Here is a 13,646-nt window from a genome sequence, read left to right on the forward strand (position 1 = left end):
CTGACAAGTTTGGACCAAAATTAGATAGATGCTATTATATGGGATACCCAAGTGAGACAAGGGTATAGTTTTTATAATTCTTCCGAGAACAAAGTGTTTGTTGCTCGGTCCGCTGTATTTCTTGAGGGAGAACTACGTTCTAAGAAAATCAATGGGAGGACAATACATCTCGATGAAGATCGAGAACCACATGATAAAATTGAACTAGAGTTGGAATAAGATCAGGATGTACATCAAAATGGTCAAAGTAATCCTGTCCAAGAAACACAGGTTATTTGTAGATCTAGCAGGATTCACCATAAGTCTAGGAGAAATTATGGATTTCTTTTGACTCAAAATGGTGATGTGATACTTACAGATAATGATAAAGCCTCTCACCTACCAAGATGCTATGAACAGTACAGACTCCGAGAGATGGCTGGAGGCCATGAAATCCGAGATGGAATCCATGTATCAAAATAAAGTATTGACTTTAGTTGATCCACTTGAAGGGGTAAAACCTATAGGGTGCAAGTGGGTTTTCAAGATTAAAACTGACATGGATGGTAAAGTACAGACCTATAAGGTGTGACTACAGTACGCCATAGATGACCAATTTGCACATTTTTGTCTGGTGTTGCCTTAGAAAATGTTGCAATAGGTATGAAATTATGACCTTATCACAACACCCAGATTTTGGTGTTACTATAGGCATAAAGACATGTTGCTATAGCTCAATAGATCTCTATTGTTGGCATAAATGTCTTATATATTGCAACCCCACATGGGTGTGTTGCCATAGACAGCTGAATAATTTTTATAAAAAACAAATTAACTCAAAATTTAATTTATCTTTAAAAATTATTGATTTGAAAAATATTATTTGTGGAGTTTCTTATAAAGTAAAAGTCCGAAAAATAAATAAATTATTCACATTCTATAAATATTAAAATTTTTTTAATTTAAATTTAATACTAAATGAATATATTTTAATAATTAGTTTAAATAAAATTAAATTATCAATTGAGTAACTAAAATATTTGTTAATAAAAATAACAGATGTAATAGTTTTAAATTTTCATAAATTAATGAAAGTAATAAATGAATTATAATAATTATAATATTGTAATTTAAAAAAGAGTTTAATTTAAAAAATTAAAAAGAGTTAGTATGGATCGGATTGCTTAAACAATTAGGCCTGGAAGCTAACATTCTGATAAAGCGGGAAGTGAAATATTGGCACAAAACAGGGGGAAAAATTACTCGCCTCTCTTCATCTTCGGTCACTCGTCTTTTGTCTGAATTAGGGCTTCTACCCCTTGATTCTCGCCGCGGTCTCCCTCTATCTAAATTAGGGTTGGAGATGAGTTTAGATTTAATTTAAGGGTAAGATAGACAAATTTGGGATTATAGGGTTCAATTAGCCCCAGGTTCAGATCTGTTGCTGAAATGACTGGTAGTTTCGATTTCGATTTTATACTCCCACTTCTTGCAAGAAAAAGGAAGATTTCGTTGCTATTCCTTGTATGGATAAACTTCGTGAAGAACTTTCTTGTGCTGTAAGTGCTTTTCCGGTTTGCTTATGTTACTCTATCTTGTTTTCAGTCATTTTAATTTTGAATAATGGTGCTGTTTGTAAATTTGAATTGTCAAATAAAATTTACTTGCAGATCTATCTAGAGATTTGCTTTGAACCTAGTACAACTCCATGTGGACACGGGTACAATCATATAATCATTTTTTGGGGACAAGTAGTTGTTCAATTTTGGCTAAATTGAAATTTGAGAAATCGGGCTTCTGGAATATTGACAAGAAGAGAAAGCACTTGGCTGTTCAAGATGAGGACGCTACGTTGGCATTGAAACTGCATAGAGAAGAGTTTATGGAAGCTTTTATGCCATCCGATGAACAACCAACAGCACTACAACAATAAAGAAACTCCTCCACTCATGTGGCTAGAGCTAATTTGAGAGCTATAGCATCAAGAGCCATGAACATTCGTGTCAGGTACTTTCAAGTTACTTTTATGTGGTATTGCTCCTTTGTCTATTTATTTGAAGTTTGTGAGCTATGTCTAATTATAGCTGTTACATATTTTTATGTAAAGTTTGTGATTGTGTCAATTATGTTTGTGATCTTATATTATTTGTTAAAGCATCTAAATCTTTGCAGATAATATTAGCTCTTAGTTGAAGCTGCATCGTTATCACACTGGTAGGGAATCAAGGGTTGTGACATCCCTCACACTTTTAAAAACTCATCTTTTTAGACAAGACTATAATTTGATATGTTTGTCTTTGGCATTATCAGGTTTCTATGGTGAAAGGAGTTATAGTTAATAAAGGCCTTACATTTTTATAAATTTAGCTATCAAGGTCATGTTTCAGCTGCATTGGTGCTTAGTGGAGTTGATGTCACTGGTCCACATTTGCACACTGTGAGTTGGAATTGGGTTATTGACATCTAATATATGTGTATTTGACAGTTAAAAAAGTTGTAACTGAACCTTATGATTTTTATAACAGATTTACCCTCATGGATCAACTGATTCCCTGCCTTTTGCTACAATGGGATCTGGTTCACATGCCTTTTACTAAAAATTTGAAACCACTATCTTGATTTGAGATGGGTTCTTACTTTTCTTCTTCTACTTCCTCTGATTCTCTTAATGACTTGAAATTTGGTCGGAAAATTTACTTTGAGGATGTGGGTGTAGGTAGTGGTAGTAGTGTTGGGAACAACCCCAACAAATCTGGTGGGAGTGGTAGTGGTGGTGGTGGTGGTGGAGATGTAAAACCAGCTTCTCAGCCAAGAAAGGTAGGTTTGGTGGTGGTGGTCAAGGGGGGCAGCAGCCACCAAGGTGTCAAGTTGAAGGGTGTAAAGTAGATCTGAGTGATGCTAAAGGGTATTACGCCAGACATAAGTTTGTGTTATGCACTCAAAGTCACCTAAGGTTGTTTTTTCAGGTATTGAGCAAAGATTTTTCCAGCAGTGTAGCAGGTCAGTTTGTCTTGCCCTTTTAGACCACTCTGAAGTAATGGTTTTTACTTTTTATATGTCTAATTTCGTATATGTGTACTCTACACCTGCATGTTTTCAGTTTTGTTTCTTTAATCATGTATATTTTTGGGTTCTTGTTACTTATATTAGTTGGCCCATTTGTAACTCTTATTGATGCATTTGATTGGCTTTGTGTTTGCTGGATGCTTTTGATTGTGTGTCTGTTGCATTTGATTGTTCCTTATACAGTAACAGTGTGTCTGGTCCATTTGATTGTTCCTTATACAGTAACTTTATTAAAATCCTTGATACTTGTTGTAATAAATTTACTGTATGTATTTGCTGCTGTTCATGCTTTTGTGTATACTTCATTATGAGATTGATGGAAACTGGTACTGGATTACTGTTACATATGTTGTTAGTTTGCTCTTTATAAATGGTTTAGCCATTGTTTGTTTCTATGTTGTTTAAGTTGGCATGCATGTGATTATCTCTAGACTTTGTGTTTGTTTTGCTGCAAAATACATTCTTTTAAGTTGTAATTTTCAAGAGAGAGAACAGATGGAGAAATAGTAACTACTACAATTACGGGAACCAAAGGGCAGAATTATTGTTAGTAAATGTAGAGATTCATTAGTGCAATTAGCAAGAACAATTGTGAAAGAGGGTCATACATACGGGGTTTAGTTTGAATTTGTTAAAAATAGCAGTAGTAGTTAAACACCCTTTTGCTTACAAGTTACACTTGTTAAACTTGTCTGCTGCTTAAAATATTTTAGTATTACTGGTCTGGAACTGTTGTTTTCTTGAATCCTTGTTCTAAATATTTTGGCAGGGTCAGTTCTTTTTATTCTTGTAAAGGATGTAGGACGGCTGTAGAACTGAGAATTTTTCTAATTTTTTGTCGCTTTTGACATATTTCTTTTTAGTATTTCTTTGTCTGCAATCATATATAGCTCCCAACATTCTAATATTAGAATGTTTTGTTCATATGAATTTTTGTGCATTGTCCAAGAATGAAGCGAGTAATATCTTGTTAGTCTTTTTTCAATTAATATTAATTTTAACATTCATTTTTATCTATTTGTTGTTATCTTCATATTTTTATCATCCTTGTTTCTGTTTTGTCTGCTACTGTGCTAGGATCCATGATCAGATTTGAAGTTTGGTTATATTTCTAAGTAATTATTCTTAAAGTGATTTAAGTTGCATCTTCCTCAAACAGTGTTGATATTTTGTATACATTTTTTACATGATTTTCCAAAAAATAGAGTTGACAACTAATATAGGAACAATGCATTGGGACTAAAAGGATACTAAATTTTACAGATTATATTTTGAATTAAGCAATGCCTACAGTCTTGTTTCGTGTAAATATGATTAATATCTGCTTAATCTCATATTTTCTAGTAAATTAATATATATTTATTGGCAGGCATTATATTCTTTTCCAATTTACAGTGTTTCAAAGGTGTGAGTTTTTATTAAACAAAAGGAAGAAATTTGTAGAAGAAAATCAGAAATTTTGAAGACAAATAAGTGTTAGAAGAGGCTTTGCACTGAGCATATGTACCAGGTCTACGGAAGTCCTCAAGTTGTTGAAATTACTCAGGATTACTCAGGGGTACTATTCTTCACTTTTTATTAATGCACATTTACCAATTAATAACTTGCTGATCAATTTATAGTTATGAAGGCCAGAATTTACAAAAAAAAGAAAGAAAAGAAACAAAGAGGAAGACTATAATTCTACAGCTCTTATAAAGTGATTTGTAGCAAAGGGGATACATTGCATTGTAGCAAATATAGTGTTTACATTCTTTTGTATGAACTATTTCTGAATTTGATTTCTAATGGTAGGCATTTGCTGATGCTGAAACATGGAAATTGGCACGGCCGCACCGGAACGTACCTGCCTGTTTGAGCTGTTTGAGCTGTTTGAGCTACTGGACAACCCAAGAGGATATGCTGACAGCTGGCATCTTTCACAATATAAATATGGTCACCATTGAGAATGCAGGTCTTGTAGAGGTGGTGTTTTTTATTTAAAATAATACATGTAGCAGGTTGTGCAAAGGTTGTGCGAATGTAGTGTTGCAAGTTGCAACATTGTACTTTTAAGTTCCGTTATCTTGCACCTTTAATTCTTAGCAGGAGTACTTGTATTTCTTAAGTTATGTTGTGGTGTGATTGGATTGTAATTGTTGGTTGGACTAGAATGTAATGGTTGGATGTGTAGTTAAGACTGGTTGGATGAATTGAATTGGTTGTGAATGTTGTTGAATTTATGGAAATCAAGTATTTGAAAAGTATATTTCAATTATTTACAGTTCAGGTGTTGCAATAGCCTATTAGTATGTTGCAGTAGGGTGCTAAATTATGCACATAAATTTCTTTTTTTCAACATTAAAGGTGTTACAATAGGTGTGTGGCCATAGATGATGTGGGCCTCACATGTGGGTCCCACCAGTGGGACCAAACCCCGTGTCATGCCACGTGTTCTGACACGTGTCCTGCCACGTGTTATGTTACGTGTTATGCCATGTAGGGCCCACATATGGGCCCCACTTTTTGTCAATATACCTATGGTAACATCATGTTTGTGTCGCTATACTCTGAATATTCTGCTGCAAGTGATATCTATAACAACATATCTTGCCATGTTGCTATAGATTGACACTAGTGTAAGTTTAGATACCTATAGTGACGGCCTTAGACCCAACACCGAAGAAGTGTTGCAATAGACCAATTTTTGCTTATAGCAACATTTTTAGGGGTCTGTAGCAACGCATTTTTGGTGTTGGTTAAAGCTATCTATGGCGTAGTGCTAGTGGTAAAAGATTTCAAACAAATTCATGGTATAGACTATGGTGAGACTTTTTCACCAGGTTGCTATGGTCAAGTCCATTAGGATTTTGTTAGCAATATTTGCTTACTTTGACTATGAGATTTGGAAAATGGATGTAAAAACTGCTTTCTTATATGGGAGCGTTGAAGATGTATATATGATACAACCTGAGGGTTTTGTCGATCCAAAGTTTGCTAAGATAGATTTAAGTTGCTTCTATCTATTTATAGATTGAAGCAAACCTCAAGGAGAATGAATATTCATTTTGGTAAAACGGTCTAAGAGTTTGGCTTTATTCCAAACGAAGATGAGCCATGTGTTTGCAAGAAGGTTAGTGGGTGCCATGTGACATTCCTAATATTATATGTAGATGACATATAACAGATATGGAATGACATACATTCTCTACATGCTGTAAGACTTGGTTGAGAAATAGTTTCTCGATGAAAGACTTAGGCGATGCTACCTATATATTAGGGATCAAGATCTATAGAAATATAATGAAGAGATTAATCGACCTAGTCGGAGTACAAACATTGATAAAGTATTACATCATTTTATGATGCAAGAGACAAAAAAGGATATGTTTCGATATCTCATGGGATAGTGATCTCAAAAGATAATTTCCCCCTAAATCATTAGATGATAAGGGTCGTTTGAGAAAGTTCCAGATGCGTCAGCAATTGGATCTATAATGTGTACGATGATATGTATTTATCCTGATGTTCCGTATCCTTTAAGTATGACGATCAGATACCAGTCTAATTCAGGTGAGGGTCACTGGATAGTTTTCAAGAATATTCTTAAGTACTTAAAGAGGACTAAAGATTTATTTTTTGGTGTATGGAGAAGATTGAGTACTGGTTGTAAAGGGTTATACTAATACTAGTTTCTGAACCTAATTTCTGGATAGACAAGGATGATTACGTGTTTATGTCTGTTTTATATTTTGTCTAAATATTAGTGATGTTAGCTGGAATAGTTCACATCAAGAACATTTATATTTCTATAATGGAAGTCGAATATATTGATATTTTTAAAACAGCCAAGGAGACTGTTTAGGCATGTCCTTAGGCGATATCACCTTATTAATGAGAATAATGATCAAGGAGATATAAATGTAAAGTACATAGTAATGATAATATTGCAGACCCATTGACTAAAGTTTGTCGCAGCAGAAGCACGATGGTCATACTAGTTCCATGAGTATTAGGTACATGGATGATTGGCTCTAGTGCGAGTGGGAGATTGTTCGTGTTTGTGCCCTAGAGACAACACTATGATGTTTTAGTTTAAGACATTTGAATTATTAATGTTTATGTTATATCGATTATTCCCTTTATATTTTATTAATTCTTAATTTACTGCGATATAAATGTTAGATTATTAAATGTCCTTGGAATATGATATGTAATTCTATATCTCTAAGTACGTGACTTAGAAATGAGATTATGAGAATAGTATCAATATTCCTAAAGGTCCCAAGTCGAGTATTATCATTAAGGGACAATAATAATGCATTAAGACTGATGTGTTTGTTGACTGATGATCACATCTTATTGATCATATGTATAGTGATACTAAAGTAAAAAACACAGGCATATGTAAATGTACATGGTGCTGGACAGACCCGATGTGAGATTCTACACATATGTTGTGTCATAAGTAAGTCTCACAGTGATAATGATGTAATGGTCCTTAGACCTGAAGTCATTATATTTCTATACGAGAATTAATATATATTAATTCCATTAAAAGTTATCCTTGACCGGGTAACGATAAAAGTGGACATTGGGTATATTATGAATTGTATGAGAAATATGAATGATCTAGATGGGATTTAACCCTCCTATTTTAGGAGTGATATTATTGGCCTCTTGTGTGAGCTAGACTATGAAATGCGTGGCCTCGCTCAAATGCTGATTTGATATGATAGTCTACTCATTGATAAAGGAAACTTAGATTAAACTATGATGAGGATGACACATTACATGCCTCTAGTTTAATCTATAATATTTGGTTAAAGGGATTAAATGATATTGTATATTATTCACGAAAGGTTTAATCGATCACCGTCAATTGTTATTACTTGGGTAGCAATGATGTATTACTAGATGCCGCTCATTGTTTACGATTTTAAATTAGATTTAAAATTCGTTGCCGACGTAATAATAAGCTATAGGGTCACACACAAATTATGCTTGAAGGATTATTTAATTTAAATTGGATTTAAATTAAATTAAAGTAGTTCGAATTATTTATAATATTAATTAAGTATGACTTAATTAATTAGATAAATAACGATATTCAAATTTACTAATATCAATTATGAAATTCAGTTGTTAAATAATTAAATGTGACTTAATTATTATACAAACATGAATTTCGAATTAATAATAACTCCTAATTAGTTAAGAGTTAGAATTCTTTTTCTACTCTCTATATAATATCCCTTGTGTGTCTGATTTTGTGTGCAAGACTTTTACTAAATCCTAGCTACCAAGAGAGAAGATGGATAGAGCAAGAAGAAAAGAGTTTGTGCTAGTACACATCCAATCCTTGAGTTCAAGCATTCATGTGGATACTGATAGAGCGTAGATCACGAGAGCGGGATGCGTGGTGATTGAACAATATTTGGATATCCATTATTTAACCAATTTGTAAAGCTTCTTAAGGTAAACAATTTGATCTACGAATTAAATATATATTTTTCGCATGGATCCTGCGGCGGGTTTCGAAAATTCTGGTTTTTCACATTTTTAATTACTGTTTTCGTTGCGTTTATGTGTTCGAAACCCTTCACTAGATACGTTGGACCTTTTAAAATTTTGTAGCGTGTCGGCAAGGTAGCACACGAATTGGCGTTACCACCGCATATGGAGCACATTCATAATGTCTTTCACGTATCGATGCTTAAGAAGTACAATCCAGATTCTAGGCATGTAATCGAGTACGAGCCGATAGAACTTCAGGCAGATTTGTCGTATGTAGAGAATCCAATAGAGATTCTAAAAAAGAGAGAGAAATTGTTAAGGAATAAAGTTGTGAAGTTAGTAAGAGTATTGTGGAGAAACCCAAGGGTTGAAGAATCAACCTGGGACCTAGAAAGTGATATGCGAGAAAAGTACCCTCATTTGTTTACTTAGGAGATTCTGAGGACATAATCCTTTTAAGGGGGGGGGGGGGGCGGATGTAATATCCTGGATATGTCGTGTAATTACTTTTGTCAATAAATAAATATCATGTGATTATTATGTGAATTTTAGTGAATTATTTATTAATTGGTATATGTGTTTGGATGTTTATATTTGGTAAAATTTGAGAATTTTAATTTTTATATGTCCTAAATAAAGTGTAGATAATTTTGATATTTTGATATTAATTTATATTAATTTATATTAATTTATATGATTTTATATAGGATTTATGGATTTAATAAATTATCTTTCCGAGTAATTATAAACTATTTTGTATAAACGGGAAACGTCCAACTTCAAACATTTTTATGTTTTTACAACTCGGAAGTCTCGGGAAAACTCCTTTCTAACCTAACTTGATTATTCCGGGCATTTTCCATGTACCGAATTGGATCAGTTTTATTAATACTTATCGATTAAGAATTCTTTTTTATATCCGATATGATCCAACGGGGTACCAATATTCCGTAAATATAAATAACCCTATCGTATTTTATTTTGTACCGATAATCATTATCATACAAGTAAAAATATATAATTTACAGAGAAAAACCCTAATATTTATAGTGTTCTTTAAGATCAAACCTAAAATTGAAGGCGTTATCGAAATCGAAATCAAGTGTGTGAGTAATCAAAACAAAAGCTTGTGAAGAGTACTTTCAGAATCTGTGGCTTGTTCAACTGCAGAATCAATAGGTAATTTTCAATATTTTTAATAAAATTTGAATTAAATTGGGTTTAAATATGAATTTTTGATTTTGATGTTGTTTGTATGATTTGATGATTACATGTTGTAGATAATTTGATTCTGGTCATTTTGGTATATCATATGTCGAATTTGGAGTTCAATAACATATAGAAATTTGTGTTTGATTATTGATAATTGAAATTAGGGTTTGAATATAATATGAATATTCTTAATTGATTTTTGGCCATTTTTGATTCAAGGGTTATTAGCTTAATTCGTTTATACCAATAGATATATCGTTGAAAGAGCAATCGATTGATGTGAGTTTGGATAACAGAGGATAATGTGAAGAGGTTCATCGGAAAATTGGATAAAATGGCGGCGAGAACTTTGATTCGATTTTCCGGCCAAACCCTGAGTTGTTTGCAAGTTTTGATAGCATAATCGTGTTTCTGGGGAAGAGGCGATGATTCCCTGTTAGTTTTGCGCTTTTCTGGGCAATTTTTCGGCTGCCAGAAAAACTTCATGGCGGCGGCCATATAGTCCGACCGGCGGGATGGTAGGGAAGACGACCAGGGGTGTTAAATTGCAGTTTGGCCTTTGAAAGTCTCCATTATTCATAAAACTTGTATTTTAGTTTTAAAAACTTACAAAAATAGGATTTGTGTTTTACAAATTTTCAAAAATCATATTTCTGTTTATTTTATTTTCAGAAAATGGTTTTTAATTTTTTAAAATTCCAAAATTCATTATTTTTAATTCTGAAATTTATTTTTAATTCAAAAATAAATCTAAATTATTTAATTAATTAATTTTAGTTAATAATTAATGATTTAATTGGTCTATTAATTTAAATATTGATTGATTAGTTATTAATTACTTTTAATTAATTATTTAATTAATTTAATTATTTCTTTTGATTTAAAATTTTTGAAAAATAGTTTCGAACTTTAAAATATTATTCTAAATTATGTTCAAAGCTTGATAATTATTATTAGATGATTTTAAAGTCAGATTTGGGTATTCGAACCCAGTTAGTATTTATTAAACGATTCATTCACTCGTTTTAATCCCGAAAAATATTCAAAAATTCGTATTAAATACCCGAAAAATCATTTTAACCCCGAATCTTCTTTAGAAAGCTATTTTTATCGAATATCTTACGTGATATGTGCTATATGTGATCTGATTGATGTATAGTATGCTTATGTGTTTATTATTTGACGGTTTTTTATCGTAAGTTTTAATCCGTAAGTCGGATTTGGGTGAAACGAAGGGTAGATAGAAGCTTGTAACAACTAGAATAAAGTGAGAATGAGTATTGATAGATACTTGTGATGTCTAGCAGGGGAAGCGAGGCGTAGAAAAGGAAAGCAAGTAGTCGGTGAGTAAGAGTCGATAGATGAGCGCAAGTGAAGTGAAAGTGGATTGAGATAAGGCAAGTGTTCTGAACCTTTCTTGAAATATGTTGCTTAATATTCCAAATAGTTCCTGTTTTATATTGCAAGTGCTTTGAAGTACTTAACCCTAAACCATGTGTCTACTTGTTGATCTTTGAGCCGTAAGCCTTATTCCTTGTAAACCATTAATTATTGAATCCCCAGATACAAATCATATATATACGATACTACTCCACAAATACATACATACCGTATACAGATCACTGAACTGGATTTGCTTAACTTACAAACCTTCATACCTCATACATCAGAAGACTAATCCTTGTAACCATTAAATCCTTGTTCTTCTATTATCTGATTCTTTCACTAGGCTGAAGCCAATCTTTATACATACCTTGTTATACCCTTGTGGTGTTTATGAAACACCCTATGCTTTTAGATGAATGTTGTTTATAATTTTGTTCATTGATTTACATTGTTTATTATGTTGTTATTATAGAATTGGATTGTTTTCTAAATGTGGACCAGATTCGTGGTCGTATTAGGCCAATGTGTGCCTTGGATCTGGTATATAGAGCAGAGCTGTGTGCCTTACTCGGGGTTAGTGCGTGACTGATCAGCAGCCTAACCTTGGTTTTTAAAATAAAAAGTGAATATCCAATTTTAATCATTGCTAATAAAAAAACTTAATTCCTTAAGTCATTTCTTTGATCATTGTTTAATCTCAGTATTTTCACTGTGACTTGCTGAGCTAGTTAGCTCACTCTTGCGAATATGTTTATGTTCTTTTCCAGTTAAAAAGGAAACTGTTGGTAGCGAGGATCCCCAGTCAAGTGCGCGAGCTAGGATTCCAGGTTGGGACGGAATAAGCTAGATGGAGACTTTTGTTTTAGTTTTGAGTTTAAAAGTTTGTAAGAATGTTTTATTTTCAGATCTAAGTTAAATTAGTTGGGATTTGGTTCGTTTGTAATATAATTAAGGTTGTGGCTTGTGTGCATACTTTAACCTGTTGCGATCTGTAGTTATGGTAAGTTGGGTGATTGCATATTTATTTTTATAAATAGGTTTATATATTGTCTGTGTGTGTGTTGTGAACCCCAAACTTCTGACCCGGGTTTGGAGGGCGTCACACTCAGTTTTCCTTTCTTCTCAAATCTAGATAAGCCTTTCCATTGATATATCTTTATCAACACTTTATCTCTGGGTTCAAATGCCACATCCTTTCGATTTTGATCTGTATAATTCTTTTGTTGATCTTGTGCAACCATCAATCTTTTATGAATCAATTTCACTTTTTCCTTTATTTGCTGTACTAATTCTAGATCCAACAGTTTGCGCTCACCAACTTCATCCCAATATATAGGGGATCTACATTTCCTTCCATACAATGCTTCATAAGGTGGCATGCAAATACTTGCGTGATAACTATTGTTGTATGAAAATTCTATCTATGACGGCCTCAACTCCGGGGTTAGGAGTTGACGTCACCAAACGTGACAAACAGAAATATAAACAACAAGACTATTATTATTATATGCTAACACGACCCCAAACCAAGATCCGATCCAGGTTCAAGTATGATCCAAGTTATACATTATGACAAACCATTCATTCAAAAAGTTTGACACACTAACTTATTCAGCAACTCATCAGACCCCACATGGTCTGATACTAACTACCTCTAAGGAGCCGGGTCCTGAAGGGGCTGAGACACGGTTCTGCCAAGGTCTGACTGGTCTTATAGGCATCTGCGATATATATATAACAGGTTGCAAGGGTGAGCATAATCGCTCAACAGAACCAACATATGAATATCAAGATAAAAATAATTATATAAACAATTATAGGAACAAAACTATAAATCAATATGAAATCCGTAATCTGTAAATCATTTCGAGCATCAGTAAATAAAAGAAACTAGAAATCACTGACTAACATGCTCTTAATAAAACATACGTAGTTGTGTGCTGTGTAAGTACCAGAGTCCAATTTTAGCATGCTATTCACATTTATTATTCAATTGTATCAGTCCCTTATTCCCTTACGAGAATCACAAAGCCAAATCAGATACGTAGCGGATATGTGAAGACAGCTGATCAGGCTATCAACACCAGACGGCTTCAACTGCCATCCTATAAACCTGTTCCGGAACTTAGAGACTAGCTAGGTCTCTGACCTGCTGGACTAATCAGTTATGTAATGTGCGCAACTGAGTTAGCCTCTTACGCAACCTCAATATGCCACTCTGGCCCCTATGTATCCCATATCTGATCATTTTATCCAATTTTTAAAACACTTGTACCTATCTCATTTCAAAACTATTCATTTAACAGCACACGTAAAATTGGTTCCCAAATTATTGTCATTCGAGATAGGTACCTTTCAAAGTTACTTTTCCCCAAAACAAGTTTAAAACAGTGATTTATATCTACAGGGAATATGTAACTTAAAAACGTTTCTGTTCCTTTACGAGAATAAAACAACAGTCTATTCATACGTACTGAACCATAAAAGAATGGTCAGGGTACTTGCCT

General features: G+C 33.3%; 1 long non-coding RNA gene across 2 annotated transcripts; it reads left to right on the forward strand.

The window, feature by feature from the left end:
* Positions 1–1,183: 1,183 nt before the first annotated feature.
* Positions 1,184–5,308, forward strand: LOC141724105 (uncharacterized). Of its 2 annotated transcripts, none has more exons than XR_012576497.1 (7): positions 1,184–1,538; positions 1,650–1,986; positions 2,152–2,193; positions 2,290–2,416; positions 2,505–2,979; positions 4,415–4,603; positions 4,840–5,308. It is a non-coding gene; the product is annotated as an uncharacterized LOC141724105 (long non-coding RNA). The 2 variants fall into 2 exon arrangements; XR_012576498.1 differs by having other exon boundaries at positions 4,441–4,603.
* Positions 5,309–13,646: the final 8,338 nt, after the last annotated feature.

The sequence above is a fragment of the Apium graveolens genome, chromosome 5 (assembly GCF_009905375.1).
Source record: "Apium graveolens cultivar Ventura chromosome 5, ASM990537v1, whole genome shotgun sequence".
Taxonomy (NCBI): domain Eukaryota; kingdom Viridiplantae; phylum Streptophyta; class Magnoliopsida; order Apiales; family Apiaceae; genus Apium; species Apium graveolens.